This window comes from Coffea arabica, chromosome 8e (assembly GCF_036785885.1).
Source record: "Coffea arabica cultivar ET-39 chromosome 8e, Coffea Arabica ET-39 HiFi, whole genome shotgun sequence".
Classification (NCBI taxonomy): domain Eukaryota; kingdom Viridiplantae; phylum Streptophyta; class Magnoliopsida; order Gentianales; family Rubiaceae; genus Coffea; species Coffea arabica.
In genome coordinates, this window is record NC_092324.1 from 36,149,026 (window position 1) to 36,168,600 (window position 19,575).

General features: G+C 33.0%; 1 long non-coding RNA gene across 2 annotated transcripts; it reads right to left on the reverse strand.

Moving 5' to 3' along the window:
- Positions 1-14,561: 14,561 nt before the first annotated feature.
- Positions 14,562-19,191, reverse strand: LOC140012615 (uncharacterized). Of its 2 annotated transcripts, XR_011819799.1 has the most exons (3): positions 18,961-19,191; positions 15,011-17,122; positions 14,562-14,754 (listed from the first exon to the last, which is right to left on the reverse strand). It is a non-coding gene; the product is annotated as an uncharacterized lncRNA (long non-coding RNA). The 2 variants fall into 2 exon arrangements; XR_011819798.1 differs by having other exon boundaries at positions 14,562-17,122.
- Positions 19,192-19,575: the final 384 nt, after the last annotated feature.

Sequence of the window (19,575 nt, forward strand, 5' to 3'; positions counted from 1 at the left end):
ACAAGAAATAAAGGTCCTAAAGATAAATGTTCCGAAATACATTTGACGAATCAAAATTATAATAGCATTTTTACATGGCCAATTTCTTTAAACGCCCTGAAGGTATATGATAATTGATTTAATTTATGATAGTAATTGACTTTTCTTCCTGAAGAAGAAATGGATGTTAAATATTTGGGATCAAAGGATTATGGTGATGATATTTGTCTCATAAGAATTATGGTGACAATGATATGTATCTCATTAATAAGTGCTACTATATACACTATATTCCAATGAGAGAGACAAACACAATCAGTTGTAGTGTTTAAGTGATTGAAAGCTCCAGAAGAGCCACTACTATATTTCTCCCCGTAGGAGAAAAATTTATCATAAATAAAGCATTACTTTTTACGATGTCTCGAAAATTTATTGAATTTGAATATCCGTTGAAATGGATATCAAATTGAGACATTAAATGAGACAATGATAAAGATCATGTTTAGAAATCAAATGAGATAAAGGTTAATTATATCATAATAATTATTCGAGTGAGAAATGGTTATCGATATAGTTGTCTTCATTCTCATTTGATTTATAATCATCACCTGCAGTAAATCAGAAGTTTACTGATCCTAATAGATATATGATTTGACAAAAGTAAGAATATTTGAGAGCCGACAAATATTTATACATACCCATTTATATTATATATGGCTCCAAAAGAAATTTAAAATTTATGTTGGGTATGAACCACCTTTTACGATTAAATATCGTAAAATATTGATAAGTGATCTATTGAATGATTTATTTATTCTGATGAACTACGATTCCCGACATTAGGGGGAGAAAAAAAAAATCAACCGAAAGGAAATCACCTGAAAAATTGAATTTCCTCGATTCTCATACAAAATAATATGAACTAAAAGTTCAAGAAATTCTTCATTTGTAGATAGTTATATTTATCGACTTCAGAAGAGTTATTAAATCAACTATTCTTGCAGGAAATATTCTGCTTAAAATTGATGTCCCTGAAGGACATGCACAAGTGCTACAAATAAATTTAAGGCCGGTCTACCTAAATAAGGTATAAATTGATTTCAAATATCTCTGGAGATTAAATAAATGTCATGACAAAATTCAACTTCTTGAAAAGGTCGCTCCTGAAGAGCCAACTCCTGAAGAGAATGAAATCATAGAAAATTTAATTGGAACCTAATGAAATGTAGCACTTGATATTATAGAAGTTGATGAGAATCATGAATCTATATCGGTTGATGAATGTCGGTATAGAAATGATTGTTTAAAGTGGAAAGATACGATCCAATCTGAATTGGATTTATTGGTTAAAGGAAAAGTTTTTGGACTTGTAGTCCAAACACCTGAAGGTGTAAAGCAAGTAGCCTAAGAATTTTCACAAATATTTGGATACCAATGATCCAATATATCTATGTGTTTTTATCAAGAAAAATGGATCAAATTTTGTGATAATTGCTATATATATTGATGATCTAAATTTTGATTGGAACTCCTGAAGAGATTCAAAATAATGTTGAATATTTGAAGAAAGAATTTGATATCAAAAATTTTGGAAAAATAAAATTCCCTGGTTTACAAATTGAACATTTGAAGAGTGGAATTTTTGTCCACCAAACTGCTTATACCCGGAAGGTATTAAAGCGGTTTTATATAGATAAGACACATACATTAAGTACTCCAATGATCGTCAGATCATTAGATCCTAATAAGGATCCTTTTAGACCGCGAGAGGAACATGAAGAGATACTTGGTCCTGAAGTACCATATCTCAGTGCAATTGGTGAAGAATATTGGAATGCAACGATTAAAAAATCTCAAATAATATTTGCATCAGGGGGAGAAATTAATACACAAGAATAGTGTACTCTTTTTCCTTCACTAGGGTTTTTGTCCCGATGGATTTTTCCCTGGTAAGGTTTTAACGAGGCATATTCTTTGTGTAATGGACATCCAAGGGGGAGTGTTATGAAACAAATAAAAGTGTGGATGTCTCTTTGTATTTTCAAGAGGATTAATTCTTGATTTATGATTATATTATGTATAGAAGTTACAATCCATAAATCTATTCATGTAGTGGAGAAACCGTTTCATAGGTTTCTTCATATTCTTGTAATAGTGGGTGTTTAATAGGATTGATGTTCCTTTAATTTTGTAGTACCTATATATAAAGGTACATTGACACCCTTTATAAGGACTTTTGTATCTTGTTGAAATATAAGGATATCATTCTCCCTTTCTCTACTTCTTTCTCTAATACTTCTTCAATTCCTATTGTAGTATTTCATTTTATTAGTTTTACAACAAGAAGTCTAAAATTAAAGGATCTTGATTAACAAATTATCATAATCTTACCATACCTGACAATTGCGAGAAATTTTATGTCGGTTTGGATTAACTACTACCTAGTAGTTGATTCAAAACTAACAGAAAAGTTTCATGTGGACATATAAAGATCTCATTTGCTAGTTCGCATGCTAAGTCACAAATCACATTAAATTAAACCAATTGGAACTTTATATATCCATATAGAACTCTTTCATTGATTCGGGAAGAATTATTAAATATGTCTAGTCATTGCTCTGGATCGGCATGAAATTTTTCATTGCTATGAAAACTAAGGACTTACACGTATCACAATGATATTTTTCTTCATAGTAGTAAAATTACCGCCTAAGTAGTTAGTTTAATGAAGTAGTTTTGCATAAAAACTACTTCATTAAAAGATAAAACTAAGGATTTTTATCCTAGAAAGGATTTAAAAAAGAAAAGTAGATTTAAGTGATTGATTTGTATCAAAACTCTGTACTTAATCTTATAGTTATAACCGAAGTATATTTCCCTCAGAAGTTGGAACCCACCTATATTCTTGGACATGCCATCCACGTTTCTGTGGTGTGTGAACTATTGATATTACATCATTTCCTTAGTCATTATCTTCTTCCTTTTAGTTTTAGATGGGACACGAAGGGGAAGAGGAAATTGGAAGGGGAATGGACATCCACAAACAGCTTTCATCGTAAAATTGACTTGTTTATTTATTTATTTATTTTTCCGTATAAAAGAACTTATTCTCTTTGTGAAAAAAGTGAAGAAGAGTTAATTATTTTAACTTTAAGCGTGTTTTGTTAGAGGAAAGTTAAAAACTTTCACGAAATTTACTTTTTTTTTTTGTCATTTGCAAAATTTGCAGAATTTTAAAAGAAAATAGTTGGTTAGACCTAAGAAATTTAACGACTGCCACTGTCATTGTAATATAATTTTTTGCTTTTTATGACATGATTTTTCTGCCCTTCAGTTTCCCACTTTTCCACATTTCTTTCCCTCTATTCAAAGAAAGCTAATCTTCGTTCCTTCCTTTTGTGGGTCACTTCTTTCTAGTGCACTGGATGCCCAATGAAAGTCCAATTGTTTATTTGTCTTTGTGGAGGATGAAATCAAGACGTCACGATTTGAGTTTTATTCAGTTCAAATCGATTTATGTAATTTTTATGATATTTTATTATAAATTTGCATAATTTTGATGGAATCACCAATTTAATTATATGACCTAATAAATTCAATTTACATTCAAATTATACGAATTTAAATAAAAAATTATAAAAATTACACGAACTGAGTTAAAACTGATTGGAATCCAACTTGTGGATCTTTGATCCGTGGGGCTTGTTAGTGCGGTTAGAGACAAGCGGTCATATCATAGGGTCTGGATGAAAACTTGGAAAGGCAAGTTTTACACATCCGGACAAGCGCAAACAGTCCAAATTTGTTCAGTGGGACACGTAAATTGGACAAGAAAGTGAGCGAGCAGACAACAATTCCCATGAACTGCGGAAGATGCAGACAACCTTATTTTGTGACGGGACAGTTATATTAGTATTATTCCCTAGCAAAATGGCACCTAGGACTGGAAGAGGAATAGCACCTAGATATGCTGTTGTTATTTTTGACTCTATCAAGAGAGGCAAGTTTTTTTTTTTGGTGATTTTTTGTTAGCCAAGTGAATCATAGGGACATATAGGAACCGTTGTAGTCATAATTTTGCCATTTTTGGTAGTTTCTTTTTCTGGCAAAATTTTTTTTCTAGAGTACCATTCTAACTCATTGTTTAACTTTATTCTACTGCTATTACATGTTACAACTTACATACATCATATTGAAAGAAGTAAAGAAAAAAGTGCAATCAAATGGTTTAATATGATAACATTCAAAAGATTATTCCAGATGCAGTTGGTAATATGGGAAAGGAATAATTCACAAAAAAAAAATCAATTTTCACAACAAGCTAAATAGAAATCAAATTGAGTTTTTTCTGATTTTTTTCAAGAACTAGTGTGCTCTTTAATTTACAAAATTTGGTATACTCACTGAGTTGATGTATATAGAGAAAATTTATGGTCACACTGAAATTGAAAGAGTTCATATCATATCTCATAAGAATTACTCCAACTGAATAAAATTCTACAACTAAGAACTATTGTTTCTTCCCTTTTCTGAACCATTAGAAGAAGTAGCTTGTTCCTCTCCGGATATCTCAATTCCTTAGAAATACCATTCTTGTCATGCTGTTCATCTTTGATCTGCAACTGGTAGAAATTGAGATGCTACCTTTCCTTTTTGATGTGTTACAAGAAGATGGTCTGCAGGTGCAAAACAGAAATAGTAACTTCTTCAATAAATGAGCAACGATTGTGTAAAGGTGACAAACTAACAGCTTCTATTGCTTTTTTTTCACTTGATAAGGTTTAACCATAAACGAGGGAAAAAACAGCACCCAAACAAAAGGAAGCACTTAGTATGGGTTGTGGAAAGCACCATTACGTGTTTCCTGGACCATAGCCACCCCAAAAAAAAAAAAAAGCTCTTAAACTTTCAAATCAAGAAACTAAATGCCCTAAAATTGAGATTCATGCAATTAGTCATGTCAACTTAGATAGCCTTTATGGGCAGGCAAAATTTTGTCTTTAGCTCTACTTAGTTAGCATTTGTTTAGATTTAGTTCCTCCTTTACCACTAGCAATTGTGTCGGTATTCTTTGTGTTTCAATATTCCTTGGAATATTGGTAATGTGCTATTTTAGGATTTGTAAAGATGTATACTCTAAATCTACAACTTGTGAGGAAAACAAAAGGCTATACGAATGTATGATATACTGAATCGAAATGACTACAAAATATAAGGAACTGCAGGATCTACAACTGTGCAAAATTGAGAATAACACTCACTTTATGCCAAATTTGGAGTTCTTTTTTTTTTTTCTTTTTTTCTTTTTTTTGGTTAGGGCGAAAGTCCATAAATGGTTACGTCAAATGAAGTGGGATTGGATTTATTTGTATTTCTAAGCTCTCAAATCAAAATATTCAATTATTACACGTGCAATTGGAATTTGAATGAGTTACATTCTTATATGACAAAAACGAAAAGCAATTAAATTCTTTGCAACTTCAGGATTAGTAGTGAATCCTACTTTAGGATATAAAAAAAAAGTGGATAAATGATATTGACAATGGGATGAAAGGAACGGCATAAAAGAATATTCCATGTTTATCACTTCTACTAGTGTCACTATATATAAAGCGCGAGGAAAAGTTTTTAATTGGTATAATCCCATATTTAGTAAATTTTCATAATTGCTCTTTTTGCTATATGATATTTTTCTTTATATTTAAAGGTAAAAGAAATAGTACCAATAATGAGTTTTGTAAATTAATTTTTTACTCACCATCTTACTTTTACGCACACTGCTAAAATGTGCACCATGCAACAGTTGTATGTATCATGGTGATACCATGTTTTTTCCTGGTTTTTTATGTTAACTTTAAAAAATTGTTTTTTTTCACTCTTTGGCTGTACATTACCATTTTGCCAGTGGGTATTTTGACTACACTCTATGCTACATTTGCTATGTATTAACGACTTCTTTTTCCCCATTTGTGAAAGTTTATAACTTTTAATCTATCTTGGTGTCCTATAGACAACATAAACTACAATTACATGGTTTTAAATTAATTTCCCATTTTATGCACATTAATTTTAAACATATTTGATGTTTTTTCTACTTCTTCTTCTTCTTCTTTTTTTTTTTTTGAAACTTTAAACAAAGCCAGCTTCAATTGATGGGAAATTGACATAACTTCTACTCGTGTATCAAAACAAATAACACTTGCACGAGAGGAGATCAGGACTTCAACACTTAATTGACAAATGCTTTTTTTCCCCTCATTTTCACATGTTTTCCCCTCGCCCCCCAAAAAAAAAAAAAAGAAAGCTTGGGCAACATAGAGCGACCCACGATATATGTTTTTGTATCATCTTTGTGTGCGTTTAAGCCAACAAGCGAACCTCTAAAGCAACCAAGATGCCCATTTTAGGGAAACTATGCAATTTGCCTAAAAAAGATTAAGTTAAAGTGTCAAATCAATAGGACTTTAAAGTGGCATACAGCAATTACATCAATCATTAACGTACAATTGTTAGCAAATGATTCAATTAATTTATTATGCAATTGTCAATGGCCTTTCCTTTTGTACGTTATTACGTAACTATGACCATTTTCTACGTAGGATATCATTTCGTACCAATCTACATTTGATATATATTGGTAGGTATTAGCTGAACAGGGGTATGGCACATACTGATTATGCATTTTGTATGCTTATTGCATAGTATTTTTGTTATACATACGGCATATATATATATTTTGTATTAATTCATTTTGTTAACAAGTGTTCTGTTTTATTCATATAAAAAAGAACAGAAACGGATAAACACGAATGTTTATCAAATGGCCCCTTAGTTTTCCAATTGTTCTAACACTTGGAGACCTTTTAGACCATACAACAGTTTTTTTTTTTTTCTTTTTATGTTGGGTAAAGGAAATCCATGTTGCCTTACTAATAAGATTGATAGTCCAAATTAAAGATTCAAGATTTGTGAATAACCGTATATGACCCCTTTTCGGACGTATCTTCTTCTTTTCTTTTCCTCTTTTTTGACTTACTATTTAATCTTGCAGAGGACATTGAAAGAACGGATGGATGGTTCTAGACTGTTAATGTACCTATGGGCTAAGTGTTTCTTTTCGAGTAATAAAAGAACCTTATGGGCTTCCATTAAACAATTGAGTGGTCTTAATGTTTAATACCTCATAGAGATAAAAATCCAAATTAAGTTTAATTAAGCAGATTGGGCCACTCGCATCGTGGTTTTCAGTGTCACAGGATCTTGCATGTACCAAACAATGGCTAATCCAGTTTTGGCTGCGAACTTTAAGTAGGAGTCGGAAAAGCCCGCTTTTAGTATAACAAAAGATTGATTGGGCCCTTTCACCAATGAAAATGATGATATCGTGACTTGTGGAACTACATTTCTTCTCCCTCGTACACTCTCTGTTTGTAAGAAAGAAGAGCATCGTGTGAATTAAAACGACATTCGAATGTTTGCTGCAATCATCCTAGGAAAGGGTAGTCCTCTCAAGTCATCCAATCAAATACTAGTTGATACAAAAGAACGAGATTCAGGATATAAAAAGAAATCTTCTATCTGTATTGCTATCCTATTGATAGGGGTGGTAATTTTTCCCAGAACTCAAAAATGACCTGAGATTAATATGCATTAATACGATCCAAATTTAAAGATGTCATTTTTTAGTCAGCTTGTTAATGACAGGTTGGGTTTAATCAACTTGCGGGCTAGCATGCTAACTTGATGTGACTATTTTGTAATAATTAAACATTGTAGAGGCTATTTTAAGTAATTTATAAAAACTAAGAATGCTCAAATTTGCATTTGTAAAGTAGTGATTCATAGTACAATTGTGTGTAAAATACTTAACAAGTTAAGTCATGACATGAATGTTTGATTGGTTACATTTGAGTTGAAGTTTTCTCATATGATAATGGCACTGTAACACCTTGCGCTCAGGAGCTAACCTAATAACTTTTGAGAGGAAATTAGAGGTTCAAAATTGTTGATTCAACTAATGTTATGCCCAGAGCTATCTATCAATTTTTATCACTTCTTTCCATTGATGTGGGATTGGCAGCCTCACACTCATTCCCTAAGGGGCTTTTGTGCTCTCACAAAGTCTGGTCATAATCTATCAATTGTACTAGAATTCTACAGATGGCTCGCATAGTTTCCAAAGGTGACTTCCACTTAATATGGAGTGTCCTAAATGTCTTCTTTAAAACTTAGATTGGTGGCATCCCCAACTAAACCACCCGTTCACAGTATTACCGGTTCAACTAGTAGGGTCACTGATTCACTCTTTTTTATTTAAAAAAATTAAAAAACCCGAAAAATCATCATCTCCATAGCAAGTGATGATTGCCCCTGCATAAAATTTTACCAAATCCCAAGTTCTCCAACTCCACCACGTTGCCTAAACAAAAGACTTAAAAACAGTTTTTTTGCACATTAAATTCAAAAGTAGTATCTTTCCAAAAATCAGAGAAATTTTTTTTAAATCCCCTAAAAAAATTATAGACAGCATGAAATTTCATATTGGCACTATAATTTTTTCCAACCATAAAATAGTAAATTTTTAGATTGATAGATTGCAATTTTTTTCAACCTTTAAAAAAAGAAAAGAAAATTTCAAATAAATAAAAAAATCACAAATTAAGAAAAGAAACTTTCAATCTTTTCGAAAAAAGGCAACATATTGAAAACAAAGAAAAGAAAAATTCAAACGAAAATAGAGTGCAAAAAAAAAAAAAACCTCAACATACACACAAGAAGGAAATGAAAAGAAAAGAAAGTTTCAAATATTGAACTACAAAAAGTGGAAGAAAACATCAATAGATTAAACTAAAGAGGTGGATTAGAAAAGGGTGGCCAAAGAAAAGAGGAGAGAATGGAGATTGAAAACTAAAAAGATTAGAGAGTGGAGTGGGGATGAGAGTTTGTAAAGGAAAATTAATTTATTGGCTACAAAAATAGGGATCAATGGAGGTGAGAATTGAGATTGGAGAGACAACAGGAAAAATTAAAGTAGCAGCTAATGTAATGTTTAGGATTTATAGTGGTTTGTGGGTTTTGTTTTCTCCCCTTTGTTGTCACAATTATCAATGAACAAAATAAATATACCAGTTATTTTGTGTGACAAACAACCAATGGAAGCTTTGGTGCTTTAGTGTGCACGTTTGACTTCTATACCAAAGGTCCGTAGTTTGAGTGTCGGCACTGGAAAAGAATTTGCATTTTACAATACTTAAAGAGAAAAGAGAGAGAGAGAGAGGAAAAAAAAAAAAGCAAACCCTAAGAGCAAAATTGAAAGCCAGGAGTGACCGGTTCAACCAGTTTTGACGAGTTTGACTAGTTTTGACCAGCTTGTTTGCTCTTTCTGACGTTAATATTGAATTGGATTGGTGCTATGGCAATTCACTTTCCAATAGGCTGAACTGGTTGATCTAGTCCTGTTCTAAATACACTTGTTCCAAAGGTGGATCTTGCCTGATGTGGCAATTGACACTTAATTCTGGACTAGTTTTGATGAGTTTGGCTAGTTTTGACTACCTTATTTGCTATTTTTGACTTTAGTATTGAACCGGATTTTTATTGTGTTTGGTTCATGGTCTAATAGGTTGAATTGATTTGTCCAATCTACTTTAGTTTTGAAAATACTGGTCTAGAGGTGGACCTTGCCTGATGTAGTACTTGATCTAAATAGCACTTAGTTCTAGTACTCTTTTTATGGTCAGAACTACAACATATTGGTCCAAACTCACAAACGTAGAGAATACACAATGTTTGTTATGATACCAACTATAACTTCTCGAGCTTAGGTGCTAACCTAATAACTTCTGAGCAGAAACCATGGATTCAAAATAGTTAACTCAAATTATTTAGTAACCCATGGGTTTAGAGTTATGAACCAATTCTTTCTTTTTCATCCCTTCAATATGGGAATAAAGGCCATATAGGCACGACCAGAGAACGACATGATACGATCCATTGCCACCCTTACCTATTGACTTCTTTGGTGATGTGCTTAATATCTATCTACGAAAATTTTGCCATCAACTTCCTATAATCATCAATAATAGAGGATAACAAGTGACAATCATTTGTCAATGCAATAAGTTGATCAATGATACTCTAGGAATCTAATTCAAAGATTAGATCAGAAATTTGTTTTCGTTGTACCAATGTCCATTCCATCTCTTATTGCCCTAGCATCGGCCATATTACTTGTGACTAAATCTAACCTCCTATTATAACCTACCGGACAGCTTATTACGTCAATGGCAAATTTTACTATAGTCATTAAGCAACTTATGTGTCCTATAAGTTGCTCAATGACTAATTAAAACTCTCTTTGATGCAAACATAGGATCCAATGATTCATATTCAAGTCATACAAGAGGATGATTCATTGAAGGGCTTGTGGAAGTTCATCCAATCCTTCCCTTCCTTAGTTTAATCCTTATTTCAATTCGTTTACATTAGCTATAATTGTTATTAGGCTTATGTGTCATTTGCTTGGAACATGTCCAACCATGTGTTTAGTTATTTCTAGCAAATAATAGTTGGTTAACTAAAAGGTTTGGTTATGTTAACCATAGTTGAACTTTAAGTAAAGTTAGTCTCCTAATTCTAGCTGAGTTAGGGTTAGGTAAGTAAGTTCCAATTTAGTTAGGAGTTTTGAGTCTTTGTAAAGGCAATATAAAGCCTTAAAGTCCAAATGTTTTTTATATGACATGATGAATTAAGAAATTCCAGAAAACATTTTTTGTTTCACGAGTCTCTTGTCCAAGAGCTCCAAATTTAAATACTTGAGAGGATTCTTGAGTTTTCAATTGACTTATCAATCGAAGAATGCGTTCGATTGTAGCATCATTATACCCTTCTGACATGCTCTCGAGCGGTCCTTGATCATTAAGAATCTGCTGCCTCAAACTTTGATACCATATTATAGATCCTTGGGCTTGTCTCTTACGGGTTTTGTCACAAGGTTGGCGATGTTAGTATTAGTTGGTATTAGAATTGGTTGAAGGTATCGAGTTATATCCTTGTTCTTGTGTCAAATTTTCATTTCTTATTAAAGTTATCCTAGATTTTCGTTTTCTTTTAGAGTCCAAAAAAATCATACTGTTCATTGTTACTATAGTGATTACTGTTCATCCCAAAAAAAATGTACAAATTATAGTTTTGTGTTTGTTATCAAACTTGTCCATGCCTTGTTTGTTGATGTTGTTAGGTTTCTTGTGGTTTCCTTTGCTGTCCGAGTATGTTAAGTCTTGAATTGTGCCTTATTTTGTGTTGTTTCCCTTAGTCTGCATCTTGTTTCATTATTATTAAAAATTTGTCCAAGTTTATTTGTTGAGTCATTAGGGTTTGTACATTGTTTCCTTGCTGCCTGCATTTTGTTATTGCTGTCCATAAGTTGTTTCCATCGTTTGAGTAGTGTTTTGACTTGAATTGTGTCTTATGTCTTGTTGTCTTGGAGTCGTGTTAAGGCAAAAAAACAAAAACAACAAAAGAATTGTTGCTCATAGGTTTCGATTGGGAATCCATGATTGTTCATAGGGTTTGTGAGCAATCCATGGCTATTTTTCTTGTGTCTTGTGTATAAACTGTGGCTGGTTTCTCTTGTTGCTTGGAAGTACTTGAAGTTTTTGGACCAAAAATTTTGAATTTCTTGAATTTTCTTGGATACTTTCTTGAAAATCTTTGGGTTCTTGAATCATACAAAAAGGGTTTCTTGAAAATCTTGAACCAAAGTTTCAAACCTTGAAGATCTTGTAAACCCTAGTTCATCTTCTTGAACTTAGTTTGTGGCTGATCTTGTTTCTTGAAGTAGTGAACCGAATTGCAAAAAAAAAAAAAAGAAAGAAAAGAACTGATCTGTGGAAAAAAAGGAAAGAGAAAAGAAAAGAAAGAAACATTGAATCTGATCATAGCTTGAGATTGAAAACAAAAAAATAATTTGGGAATTGGAAACCAAAGTTGACTTGGATTTGTTGTCAAAATTTGGACACATATTCCATGTTTATCTTGGTTTATGTTAGCTGCCTGCTACACTTAGAAAAGCTTCTAAAAAAAATCAATATCTTACTTTCCTAAAGTGAGTTCAAGAGCCAATTGATCCAAGCTTCTAAATTTTCAGCAACATACTTCGGGTACATGTCATTCTAGGCTTCCAAAAATTTCAGCCAAACTGATGTTGTTCTAGATTTCATTTGTAATCTGTCCAGCCACATTTTGTTCATGTTTTGAGTTATTTTTCCAGTTTATTTCCAGTTTTAAATGAGTCCAATAGTCCAAATCAGTTTTGGATTACAACGAGTGATTGGTTTCCTAATTCAAGTCCTCCTTGTCTTGTGCCATTCTTGTCCAAGTCAAATCAGGTTTTGTAAAGTAGATTTCCAGTAATATTTCTAGTGTCTTTTGTGTGTTAAATCTGGTTCAAAACCGCACCCAAAGTTGCATCAAATTTGGTCGGATCTTGACTAGTTCCTTAGGGTTTCATTGAGTCACATTAGGTTCATTCGTTTCTTAGTAAATCTGTAAATTTCCAGCAGATTTTTAGAACTTTTAAGTCATTCAAATCAGTCCTTTTGTGTTCAAATCTCAACTCAAGTGTACCAAATCTCATCTACGTCATTTCCTTGTGCATTGTTGGATAAGTAATTGAACTACTTAAGAAATTTCTAATTTCTTCAAGTAAGGAGATCAATGATCAAAAGAGTTATTTGGTGAGATCATTAGAGTGTCTTAAGCACTTAAATGATACACGAGTACGAGTGCATACACATGAGGGTGTGTTGTGAGAAAACTTTCCTTTGTTTTTACTAACCATTTTGCAGGTTAAAGATGTCCACCAAAAGGAGTTCACACTACTTTGATCCTACACTAAAGTTGGAATCCATATTGGGGGAAGTTAAACAAATCAGTCGAACTCTTGCATAAAAGGCTCGATAGAATCGAGAATGAATTTCTCAAGAGGAGGGTTTCTACACAATCTAGCCACGATAACGTGTCAAACCATGAGTTTCATACTCTCAAGGAGGAGACAGATCGTGATCATGTACTCTCAAGGAGGAGACAGATCGTGATCATGTACTACAAGCTTATGAAAGATACAAATGCACTTGTGATGACTATATGGAGAACCAAAATAGGACGTGCCAAACAATCTAAAAGGAGTTTATCATCAACCAAGTTAGCTTGTGTAATTGAGAAGTCTCATGACCATAATCGAGCTGTGGAGTTTAAAAGTTCTTGCAATAGATCGGCATATAGTGAACCAAAGGAGGAAAGACCACTCAAAAGGGAAAGGGACTCTAATAATTTCTTCCAACTCTAAGGTTGCAATTGAATCATCTAAGGAGGAGCTGTGGTGGTGGCATACTAACCAATGCCTTCTTCAAGAAAAACAAAAGAAAAAACAAGTGAAATGGTTACAATTGAGGAAATTGTAATTGAAGCTGAAAAGTGGGAAGATGAAATTGATAATGAGAAGTGTGAGGTAAAACTTGAGAGTGCACATGAGATAAAAGTTGAGGAGAGTGAACAAAAGAAAGCGACTGAACTTTCAAAGGAATTGAGTGAGGAAAGGTCCATAAATGGTTCAGTCATAGTGGTAAAATCCAAAGGAATTAAGCTAGAGAGAGAGCATGAAAATTCTAATGAGATGAGTGCAAAATCAAGTGAGCTGATTTTGAGTGAGAATGCGAGTGCCTATGATTTTACTAATAATCTTAACTTTGTCTTGTTTAATGTTTCTATTTTTGTGTAGGTTAAGCGATGTGTAATTGCCATGATCTTACGATATTCCATTCCAAAGTCACTCGTACAATTTGCGAGCTTCCATGGAGTTTGTCTTCTAAGATTTAGATTACTTTGGTGTCCATTCATGGAATCGGATGTGTTCAAATCTATTCGCACCTTTGGAGGGTCAAACCATGTGCATCTTCAAGGGAAAATTCCCGATTTTACTTCTCATTCTTTGCCTATTATTCATTCATCATCTTTATCTTATTTTGAGTATAATTCTAGTTCTAATTCTTGTGTTTCTTATATAGATTTTGAAGGAAAGTGTAATGATCCAACAATGACTAATCTAGTTGAATCGGTTGATGGAAAGGATATGGTGTTTCAAAGGGAGTTTTTGCATTTAACTTTAGTTCTATACCTTCTTACCATTTAACTAATGATGTTCCATTGTTTCTTTATCCAATTTCTGGTTCTTTTCAAATTGAAAGTTATTTTGTTTTTATGGGTTATAAAGCTGTCCAACCGTTTCCACAATTATCTTGTGCAATGCAACCAGATTTCATGCTTATTCCAACTGAATGTTATGATCTTTCAAGCTATTCCAACGTCCAAAAGCTAGTTGCCAAGTGTTCCATTTGTCAACTTCAAATTGTGTTAGTTAGTGTGATTCTTATGGAGTGGACTTCATGTCTTTATTGCCTCGTATGTTGAAGAATATCTGTGCCATGTAAGATGTATCATACCTGTGACGGTCTCACCTTCTTTTAAGCTGTATCCTAAAAGTTAGCGGATCGCCTGCCTGGCTCTCGCCGGGTCTCATTAACTAACATTAACTTCAGAGATAACAGTTTTATATACTAAAATCCAAACGTTCATTCCTTGTACTACACCAAGTTCAAAACAAAAAGATTCAACCAAATCATGATACAAAAGAAATTATATTTACAATTTCTACACCACAAAAGCTCTTCACAATAACTTCCTAAGTCAACTTGCTTGTTTCTCGACCACCAACTCCTGTAAGGAAAACAAACTAAACGGTTGAGTTAAAACTCAGTGAGGTTCAAAAGTATAAGGCATTGCCAGTGCAAAACTTCACAAAATTTATAACCAATCAACGAGGCTATTAAATAAGTTAAACAATCATTAAAAGGATACACTTCACCACCTTGCTCCTCCATTGTCTCCTTATAACCACCAAAACAATAAACAATTCCTGACAATCCAAAACAATTCATTATTGTCCAAACTCCCAGGTGATACTCGAATATACCTTTCAGTAGCTCATGTTAGTGAAACTAGTCGACCGAGTCCTTCACTAGCTCGATTAGATCAACTATCCAAGGCATAGGGCCCAATTCAACTGGTGTAATAAGGTTCACAGCGGTCTACAGTCATTCATGCACAATCAATTAACACTCATTTCAATACAATAAGGCGGTAGCGATTAGGTACGCTCCGACCTTTGCAAGTAAATTTCAAACAATTAAGCACCATCAACAACAATAAGTACAGGTAACTTAAGAACACTCACCCTATCCAAAATAAATTACTCTCGAACCTCGAGGCTGATTCCTGGCTCACGGCTGCCCCTTGAGACAAGTTTATAACTCTAAAGTGAATATACAATTCGTATATGATCACCTATCATTTGTTACCTTATGATTTAAACTATTGATGTTCGTGGGGTATTCATATACAATTTAGCCCATCCATAATCAAGTTTTACATTTATAACATTCTCAATATCCCACACGCGATTTTTCACAAGTATACAAATTGTGAGTGAGTATAGGTTATTAAGGGTCAATCCCACAGAGAAGATTTTCAATTACCGGTGGTTTTCAAACTCCTTTATTACCTAGACTACCATAAACATAAAAAGTAATGAAAATAACACTATAAAGCTCTTAGAGATATGGAATTCTTTACTACTCTTGCAAATGATATTACCGGTTCAGTGAATGCTATTATCTTGGCTAGTTATGGCGTAATTTCCTAATGTATGTGAAACCTACTCTCGTAGTGAATCAACTATACTTATAGTTAAACCATACATACTCTCGTGATTATGAATCAACTACAAGTTCATTTTTTCTATAAAATTACATGAAACAAGTCTCTTAAACCACAAAGGTGCATCTATACTCTCGTGAGTGTACTCCCTAGGTTTATTACATCCTTGAACTAGTGTTAAGTTCCAAATCTCATTGCAAACTTAACACCTATAAATAATCACAATTAATGACCGGTTAATCATGATTAGAAAAGCAAAAGTGATAATTAACTTGCTCAAAATAATATCATCAAATAACCAAGTAAACATCACAAACAAGATATAGAAAGTTCATCCATACTCTAGGCATAAACTTTAACTAAACATGAATTCAAATACAAAAGAGAAAGTGATAGGAGAGATATCACCTTTATCACATGAGTTTCAAACTCTCCATATTTGCTCCTCAATTTTCATCCAAATCTAACTACAAATACAAGAAGGAAAAACTACGCTAACTACTCTATACTACCCTAACTAATGAACTAAGGAAATTTTAGTGAAAACTACATTTTTGGTGAGTTTCTCTAGCTTTCCAAAACTTTTAAAATATCTTCCAAAGGCTTCTATATATAGAGGAACTTCTTCCAAGAGACAAAATATTAAATCATGTCTTGAGCCCATAAACATGCTAGAAATGAGTTGTAAAGCTTCTTTTACAGCTGTCTTGGGTTGTTTCCACCGATACTCTTGCAAGAAAATGGGTCAAAAAGCTTGTGTGAACAAAACACAAGTTACTGAACAAGTTGCAGCCAAAATTGAGGAATACGCGACTTGAGAATATGCGACTTCAAGCCACGTATTCATGTAGTCGTGTTTTCACTTCTGCGCACTTGGCACCACTTAAAATGCTATTTTCTCACTGATGGAGACCAAACTAGCTTTTATGCAAAACATAAAAATTGTAGCCCTTTGAATTAGCTTTATAATGTCTTAAGAATCATCTAATTTGGAGCTCTGTGGACCAAGATATGATCAAAATATCCAAGATGGGTCAGAGCTTTGTTTCAGCTTATGATAACAGAGTTGCACTTCTATATTTTGACTTTTTGACAAGTCAAACAACTGAACTAGATTTCGATGTCTTCATACCAAATATAGATATGTCTCTTAGCTTAAAAATGGTTCAAGAATCACCTCAATAAAATGCTTGTAGCTCAAAATATAGCTGAAATACCACAAGGTGTCAAAGCTGTGAAACTTTTCTTCTTTTGTTCTTGATTGCATTTCCTCTTTTGCACTTCATATCTTCTTTAAACCACTTCAAACCATCATCAATCATCCAATTATGTTCTCAAGCCACTCCATTCGATGATTGAATCATTAAACCTACAAAAAAATGAAATTTTTACCATTAAAATCCATAAAAATGCATTTTTGCCCACTTAAACCACAAAATACATATTTTCACTAGAATCCTAGTTAATTAGCTATAAAAGTGACTAAAACACACCAAAACTAACTAATAAAACACACTAAAAATACGTAAAATATATACTTGTCAACTATTAAAGTCAAGTTTTGGCATATAAAACACGTTATAACAAATCCAACAACCTATCTCACATTTCACTTCAAGACTTATCAATTTTATCAACTCAAACCATGGAAACATACATATACTCCAAGTTTAAAGTCTTGTAAGATGTTTAAACTAAGATTAAACCATTTTCTATTCATTATTCAAAGATTAAGGCAAGTGAACTTTTCATTTGTTCCATTTAAGTTAAACCAGATTCTAAGTTGTTTGTAGTTTAGGTTTTGTTCCACTACACCAGCCCCTCAAGTTTTAAGGTCTTTAAAATGTTCATGAAAATAGGGTCAAGATGTTATAAGCTGTTTTATGTTTGTAATTACAAGAAGTTATCTTAGAATTTGCGAAAACATCATGAAAGACTCATCTTTTCACTGTTTCGGCCGGCAAGCAAAATTTCCAGCATTATCGCTTCAAAATTTTCAACAACTCCATCTTTACTTGCTTAAAGCACTAATTACTTAGTATACATTCGGTCCACCATAAACCAGGGCACATAACACCTAATTTCAGCAAGTTATTTGATCAAATATCACACACAAAAATCTGTCATCAGCAATTGCATTAGTCAACTAACTCTTTCAGCAATGTAGCAGCCTGGTTTACAGTTTTTCCTTCCCAATTTCTTTAGTTTAACTCCAACTCATTGTGCCAAATATAATTATTAAACTACAAAGTAGCCTTAAACATCATGTATAAAAGTTTACAAAGTTGAAATTTGAAAGAAAAGCTGATCAGGAGTTCATTTCTCCCTCTCGGCCATCTTAAAGGTTTCATCAGCTTTCTTCAGTAATTTCAGCCAAAATTACCAAGTTTTTATTAGTTTTACAGGCAAGTATCTTTCAGAACAAGAGATGAGACATATATATCATGCATTTGCTAGTAAGTGCCTCCAATATTTCAAACAACAAATTGTATAATCAGCTCTCATTCCTTCGGTTCGAACAGAATTTTCCAGCAATAAGCAGTTACTAGACAAGTTTCTCCTCTTTGGCAGAACTCACCATTTTATCTAAATCAATATGTATGTTAGAATTAATGTGTTAGGAGGTATGTTGAACCATGATATAAGTTTTCGCAACCAAATTCTCTAGAAGAAACTGTTAAAATTTCCATCTTTCCTTCTTCGGCCAACTTAACAGAAACTTCCAACTATTTCTTGCAGAATTCTCACTCAAGTTATCAACCTGGCTCTAGATTCTCAGATTAAACAAAAGTAACATATAACTTGAACTTCCAGAAGAAAATTGTTTCATAATTTTGAATACTAAGCTATATAACCAGTTCCTATCTCTCGGCTAGAGAACATAATTTTCTTCCAGCAAGTTATCAGTTTCTAAACAAGATTTTTCTTCAACAAAACTTAATTTTCCTTAGCTAAAATCTAGAATGCAACATTAATATTCAAGTGTACTGGATGATTAAGAGGTTATTACAGAAATTTTACATCATTTATGGGCTGCAACTCAAACAACAACTCTCGATTCCCTCCATTTTTGTCCGACAGTTTTCATCTCTTTCAAAACAGAATTTTACTTTAGTTAAGGACTCATTTTCTTTGCTAAATTCAACATGCAGCTTGTATATATAGTCATTTATACTAAATAAGCAGGAGGTTATTATAGATTCTTACCTCTTTTCCCCTAAAGTTCGATAATGGCAGACTGCTCTAACTCTCCCTGCTTCGGTTCCTCAAGGTCCTAGCACCAGATTCTCCCGTTCTCCTTGCGTTACTCTTTCTTGATTATGGTTAACAGGTGATGCAGCTAGCCAAATTTCTCTCCCTCACTTTTAGTTCCACTCTCGGTTTTATTTTTGGAAAGAAAGAAAGGATGTGGCCTTGTGGTTTTTTTCCACTCGGTCACCGCCCAAAACACTAGTAGATTATTTTCCTTACTTCCTCTCGGTTCCATTCCAGAAGGCAGTTCCCCTTTGGTTGCATGGTTAATTGCTTAAACTTTAGGGTTAAAATGGTCTTTTGACTTTGGTTTATTTACTAGTTAGGGTGTTGTTATTTTATCATCTTCAAATATTGTCTCAAACTTTAGTTTGTTCCAATTTACATACCCCTATAAGAATTTTCTATACCATTCTAGGATATTTCCTTATTTTCAATTTTTAAGAAATCAATTAAACACTTAATTTAATCAATTGTATAATATATGTAATATTTCTAATAACAAATAAATAAAATAAAATAAATTCAAGGTATACATATATTTTCTCGAGTTCTTACAATACCAACATC